The 7,566-nt window shown below is 34.4% G+C and overlaps 1 pseudogene; it reads left to right on the plus strand.

Annotated features, from left to right (window-relative positions):
- Positions 1–4,394: 4,394 nt before the first annotated feature.
- On the plus strand, positions 4,395–5,643 carry LOC141680005 (uncharacterized; annotated as a pseudogene).
- Positions 5,644–7,566: the final 1,923 nt, after the last annotated feature.

A 7,566-nucleotide genomic window follows, 5' to 3' on the forward strand; every position in this document is an offset into this window, starting at 1 on the left:
GTCTCAGAGATGAATATCCAAAAATAATCACAAGTCATTTTATTCCACAATTATATGCCAATACACCTTAAACAGGTTTCTGAATAAATTTACATTTTTTTGCCATTATTACAATTCATAAATATACATAATCTGATACATCAAAAGTTGAAAGCCTAGCCTATTGGTAGTTCCTACCTCAGCTACAGCGACATCAACGCCTACAGGAAACTGCGAAACGTTTCCTATCCACTCGCGAATTGGGAGCTTGGTCCTGTTCATCTTGTCTATCTGATGTTGTGTGATGAAAGAAGAAAGCAAGGGTGAGCAGCAAGCCCACCAAAATAATATGTATAATAATTTACAATATATGAGCCTTCTCATAGTACTCATGAAAGTCTTGGTCAAAAGAAATGAACCAAGTTTGATATCTTAATGCGATGACGTCGTAAAATATTCAGTATATATACATATATACTTTTCAAAATCTTGGAAGTCCTCTTTCATGCATAATATACACAGAGTTCCAGTTTATAACTGTATAAAAATATCGTTGCAAGGTGATCTCATATATCTAACCTTGTCTCAACGTTTTTCTGAAAATCTTTAACATGCATAAGATAATCATTTACTAGATATAAGTTTAAAAGATGAAGTTATAAGATACTCCAATATACTTATATCTTTTCCAAATACTACTTGAGCTACCACCGTTCAAGTTATAATTAGTTTCAAAAGTTCATCACATAGATGAGACTACAAGACCAGATTTGAATAGATTAAATCTTTAAAATATCATCAAAATAAAATGAAGTTACGAGATACTTCATTTGATGCAAACATCATTTTGAAAACTTGACCCTGCCAACACTCAACAATCGCCCAACTGTAGCCTTTCTATCGAAGTGCTCTGGGTAGTGTTGCAGAAATATCCAATTGGATGATGAACTCATTACGGGAGTTTGCCGCGCCAGGAAGACCACTTACGATGATCAGTCGTAGTAGTGCAACCCTACCATTTTCTACATGTAGAGGAGAACCTGTCGGATTTACTTGTCAACCGAACACTGAACTCCTAAGGAATGGACCGCCTTAGCGGAACTTTCAGGCCATTTGGGCCAATATAATAAGGCTGGGCCGGCGCTACTCGGCCACTTACGCCACTCCTAGTTCAGATGAAATCCATGACTCTGAAACGTAAAGCTCGTCCCCACTTTCCCCAAGTAGAAACTTGTTGATACGGCTCCACCAAGAAGTCGTATCTATTTGGAAAGGAGAACTCACCGATATTTCCCAGGCGATGCCTGTTAATGGATTAACTTGTTCCAAGGATTTTACTTCCCGAGTGTTGGGTAAGTAATCAATTCATTTATCAAAACAGCAACCTTGTTGCGAATATAAAACACACCACAGAGCCGGATCCCTCAGGTTTTGAGTGAGTATTTAAATCCCCTTCGAAAGGAGGATCTTAAATAAAAAAAATGAGTTTTGGGATCCGCTCTAACTTTTAAAAATTATTTTGAAGACTCGTAAACATTTTTAAGAATGTTTGGGGTGATGCTGATTTAATAAAATAAATCAGTCCCAATATGTTAGAAAATATCTGAATATTATTATTTAAATAATATTCCCATAAAGAATAATCTTTATAAAAATAATTGAAGTAGAAGTTTTAAAACTTATACTTGAAATGAATAATAAATAATCAAAGATATACTTATACAAAAGTAATATCTTTATTTGAATATCAAAAGTAAGTTTGATTATCGAACATTATTCTTTAATAAAATAAAGAATATTAATAAATAATAAGCGGAGTCATAATACCTCGAATGAATATTATAAATAATATTCATTAAATAAAATAAAGGAGTCATACATCCTCAAATGAATATCCAAGTAATATTCAATAAATAATATAAAGGAGTCATAAGTCCTCGAATGAATATTCAAGATAATATTCATTAATAAAATAAAGTTATCGAATAAACCTTATTCGATTAATAGTTTTGAAAACTATATATAAAATCTACTCGAGATCCTCGACTCCCGGTTTAAGAAAATGTTTTCACCTTTGGGTCCCTATACTAAGGGTATATGCAAATTACCGCTATTCTCTAGCATGGGTATTATCAACTGAACCAACAGATATATATGACAAGAATACGAAACAGGCATGCATATATATACCATATCAGCATGCTTCAATATATCGCAAAATTTGCTAATTAACCAACATGCATCTATCACAAGATAATGCATATACATATATACATCACAACAACAGTATAACGGGTAGAAAACTTGCCTGAGCGACTGGGGGTTACAATAGCTCGGGACGAGTCTGGTAACCTATAAACAACAAGTAAGTTGGAATTAAACCAAAGTCACTTGTAAATCTATACATTAACCAACTTAGACTCTAACGCTCGCTTTGCGCTTACTGATTCTCTTAAGTCACTCGAGTACCCTCGGCTCCACCATTTTTAATAATTTAACCATTACGAGTTTTAAGGCGATTCCTTCGCGAGTGTCTTACCAACTGCCTATTACACCTTACATAAATGTTTCATACTTCGATTAGTCCTTTAAGGTCTTTAACCTATGTTTCAAAGTAAGGCGAGGGGTAAGGGTTCGTTCGCGAAACGTCGTTACTTAAAACGGCCATTTCTCCTAAACCGTTCACCGGAATCCAACGAACCACATATCAAAACGAAGCTCGTAACATGAACTATCTATAAATGGCAATGGTCAAAACCTAGTAGGGAGTTCTCGGGTCCAAATGTTATGAACAAAAGCAGTCTAAAGTAAATCGGACATTACGACGACTATGTTTACGCGATTTCCCAAATTTAAACCAACTCAAAACAACCACAATTCAACCCCAATTCACAACCCAATCCAAAATACATTACAACAGCCCCAAACCAACTCATTATAATCCATTTACTTACTCCTAAAACTTGAATTTAAACTACACTACATTCTTTAACCAAATCTTAAGATTTCAACAAATCAATCACCACCATTCCAATCCAAACTCTTAAACAAACAAGTTTCAAGCTACTCTTTACTCTAACAACCAAAATCAACCTAATATACAAATTAAAGCTAGGGTTTGGAGATGATATACCTTCCTTGAAGTGGTGTGAGTAGCTAAGAAGCCTTAGGAAGCCTTGAGGAGTCTTAGGAAAGCTTGGATCTTAAAGGAAAAGCAAGAAAATCAAGTTAAAAACTTTGAAATCACTATTCATTATCTTCTTCATTGATTTATTGGAGAAGATAGAGAATGAATGGGATGCTTAAACTCATAATATAGCCATATCTATGCATAAGGAACACTAGGGAATTATCTTACCAATTTAGGAGGCTTGGATCTTGGATTTTGAAAATCCTTTCCTTTGAAATTGTAAAAAGCCGAGAGCAAGCTTTTGTTGAAGAGAAATAGATTTCTTTTGTTTTGATGAAATGATTTGTTTGGCTTGGTGGATGAAATTTTGTTTTTATTTTGGTTAATTACCTTTTTAGCCTTAACTTTGTGTGGTTCTACTTCAACCACATCTCCTTCCTTCCCATGTCATGCTTATGTCATGCTATGATGTCATCTTCCCCTCCTTGTCCTCTTCTCATTGGTTGGGTGACATCATCCTCTCTAATCCCTTTGATTAACTTCCTAATTGTTTGCCTAATGACCGCTGATCTGTTATACGGTTCGCTTAACTTTCGTTCTCGTTTCTCGTTTGAGGGATCATACACGGGATCTTATTACTTGGGTTTCCTTAACCTTTCTCAATACATTCTAATCCTTTTATGATCCTCTCTTATAATCCTTTTATTTAAATCCTTTTTATTCTGTTACCTTATACTCAATTCTTTCCGTATCTAGTGGATTTCCGGGAAAATCAAAGTGTTCGGAATTTGGATTCTGACGATCTTTACATACACTTATATCCCATATAAAGTACTAATAAAATCTCAGAATATCCATACCAGAACCCCTACATAGTGTGGCATGAAAAGTTTTCCTATTCAGCAAAAACACTATTCATAAGGGTTTCAAAAATTTCCAAAAATTGGGGTTATTACAGTAACCCTAGCAGCTCTCGTGATATTTGTTCATCACTGAGAGGTAACTGTTCCATACTGTAACAAAGTTTATTATTTCAATAAAGTTTGTTTTCTGTTACTTGAGATATTAAGGTTCGATTTAATTGTACTTTACACTGTATTCACCCCCTCTACAGTGTGTGTAACCTAACACATAACTTGTTTGATTAACTATAATGGAATACCATCTCATGAAAGAGATCTGTAACCATTGAATAGTAAAGAATAGTTTTTATCAAACTCAAAAAATCATTAACATAAATTAAAACACCACTTAATGATGTGTCTCTTCATATGCATCATGCAAAATGAATAATCCGATCCAGAATTGTAGCTACTTTGAGCATGTTGGAAGTTGCCTCCTCTTGTCATGCTTACTTGTACATGATTTGTATACTTGTTTGAGAAGTGGAAAGGAGGCAAACCTTTTATCTCAAAATCATTTTTTTAAAAATGATAACATGTTCCACTGTCTAGGCCACACCGGAACAAGCTTGGACGCATGAAGCATACTTTTTGTTTCCAGTGCACTTGGACGGAACTCTACTGGACAATGCTAAAGTGATGAAATCTAAGAAAGAGTTCTTTCCTACATCGGATGTTCTTGAAATTTTTCGACAGGTAGATAAGTAGTGCCTTTAATATAGCTTTTGATTTGTCCTTTGATAACAATTTGTTGCATTTGCATTTATGTGCTAGAATCATCTCATTGTGAAAAAAACTGGTGTGCAGCTTTGTGCAGGACTCAAGCATATGCACAATCTTGATCCTCCATATACGCACACAATGATGTCAGGCTCGGTAATGTTCTTTTAACAAATAGGAAAGGTCAGCCACCTCTTGCGATTTTGATGGATTTTGGAAGTGCTCGTCCTGCAAGAAAGCAAATTCGATCTCGTTCAGAGGCTTTACAGTTACAAATATGCACTATGTTAGTATATTTTGTTTGCTATATTGCTTCTGGACATTCATGTTTTCTGCTGGGTTAACTTTATTGAGCATATTACATGCATTATGCTGTCTAATTCTACTCTTGTTCAAGCTTGAGTGGCTGTTGGCCTTGACTTAAATTTCATGAAATAGAGCGCTGCTTTTGCCAATTCTAGCACAAGATTAAAGCACATGAAAAGACTTACAAAATTTTAACTGTGTTACTATAAAGTACAAATATGATCCTTAACAATAAGAATGCATGTCTTATATATTTATGAACATAAAAAGCTGAGTGCAGCAATTATGTGAATGCTTAGGTTAATAGGTGACAAAGATTTGTATGTAAATCTGTTTTCTCCACGATCATTGAACCTGGTGAATGGTTCTAACGTGGTAGCATATTTGTTCCAACCTGATAGATCAGAATATTCGTAGCCTCGCTGTTTTGTTAAAAGTGGTCCTGATCGGTTTCTTTCATTTTCATACATATAGGAATGGGCATCTGAGCATTGCTTTGCACCTTTTGGAGCTCCGGAGTTATGGGATTGCCCTAGCCATGCAGATATTGATGAAAGAACTGACCTCTGGTCACTGGGTTGCACTCTGTATGTTATAATATTGTAAGGCCCCCACCAACTTTTTGCGTAAACAATAGTTTGTGAATTTTACGTTTGCAGGTTTTGTCATCTCATTCAAATCATATGATGCTTCATAACGCATGCGCACAAAATTATGTATGAATAATATATACAAGCTTTCCTGTGTATGCCTTTCACATGATTTTTCATTCATGTACTTGGTAAAATAAGTGCTTGGGGGTATACAAGTACTCTATGTAATGTTTTATACAAGTTTTCGTGTTTATGTTAGTACTCGAAATTTGCTTCTCTTCCCTAATGTTTTCCAAGAACTTCTCTGGCCATCTCACTCATGTATATATTGAGAAGTTGAATTACGACCCATCTTAAAATAATATAAACACAATAAACACAATATACGCAGCTTCTAGATTGTAATATTTTTTTGAGTAATGGGTCTTATCTGGGCTGGGTTATCTTTGTACCTGTGGAGTTCATATTGACAAATAGATGATATCATCATTCATATTGACAAATTAGTCGCAAACTTTTCTCGTTAATGGATAGATAAATTAGTAGTGCTTGCATTAGTTTAAAATTTTTTCGTGAAATATCACTTTACAAATGATGGGGAAAAAACAATGTTAGTTGACATGTGGATGATAAACTATGTGCAGATATCTATTCTATCTGTCATTGTTCGTCGTGGGTGTAGTTTTTGGCTTCTGTACATCTTATAAATTTTATTGAATTACTTGGTTTTGATTTCTTATTTCCTATTTGGATATGTGTTTAATAATTATGGCTTTTAATCCCTAATATGTAGGGGCTGTATAAACTTTATTTAACATATTACTTCAAAACCCTTATATCTATATTTTAAAAGTTCAGATTCAATCTTTTTTTCACGCTCCGTGAATGTTTTCCGCGAAAAGGGTTTCTCCCTTCCTCGGAACGCAAAAAACCCTTTTCGCAGAAAATATATGCGGAACATAAAAAATAAAGATTGAATCTGGCCACATTTGAAATATAGATGTGACCTCAATAGTGTTTTAGGTAAAATTTATCTAGGCCCCCGGAAAACACAACCCAATAATTATATATACATATTTCAATGCTAACATAGAGAACTCTTAGATTTTGACCTGTCAACATAAACAACCATTTAAATGCACTAGATTGAGAATTTAATTTATGCTGAAATATATCATGTCAATTGTCAACATTATAAAAAGAGAGGTCCCAAGACATTTAAGGACTGGCTCCCGAGTTTTTTAATGGGAAGGAAGGAAGTGTTTAGGAGGTAAAGTACTTTTATCCCATTTTTGGAGTAAAAATTTTGGAGCGAAAGATTGTTAAATTTATATTCATAAACACTTGTTTTCGCTCCTTTTAAAAACTCGGGGGCATGATTATAAAGGGAAGTGAAACTAATTTACTTACGTTTCACTTGTTTTCCTTCCCTTTTAAAACTCGGGAGCAAGAGGTTAGATTTTAACAAGTTGCGACGGCATTGTGTGCAGGCCCGATCCTTAGATTTTTGGGGCCCTAGGCAAAATATTAAATCTGGGCCCTTTTAATAATAAGTACGATAAAAAATTTCTCGTATATAAAATAAAATTACACCCGAGTAGCAGCATACTTAGTTACACATATTAAAACATTATAAGAAATGGGTTCTACGAGCTTTTCGTGATGCAAAATCATTAATAATAACATCAACATCAATATTTTCTAGAATTTCCTTCTTGATTGATAAAATTGCAAGCCCATTCAACCGTTCTTATGACATTGACGACCTCAAGTAGGTTTTTATCAACTTTAACTTTGAAAAGCTTCTTTCTGCTGATGCCACAGTCACCAGAACCGTTAGAAAAATTCTTTCGCTAATTTCACCATTATTTAACTTCCTAGAAAAGTAAGTATACGAGAAATGCCTATTATTATCATCAAGAGGATAGTCAAGATT

This window comes from Apium graveolens, chromosome 8 (assembly GCF_009905375.1).
Source record: "Apium graveolens cultivar Ventura chromosome 8, ASM990537v1, whole genome shotgun sequence".
In the NCBI taxonomy this organism is placed as follows: domain Eukaryota; kingdom Viridiplantae; phylum Streptophyta; class Magnoliopsida; order Apiales; family Apiaceae; genus Apium; species Apium graveolens.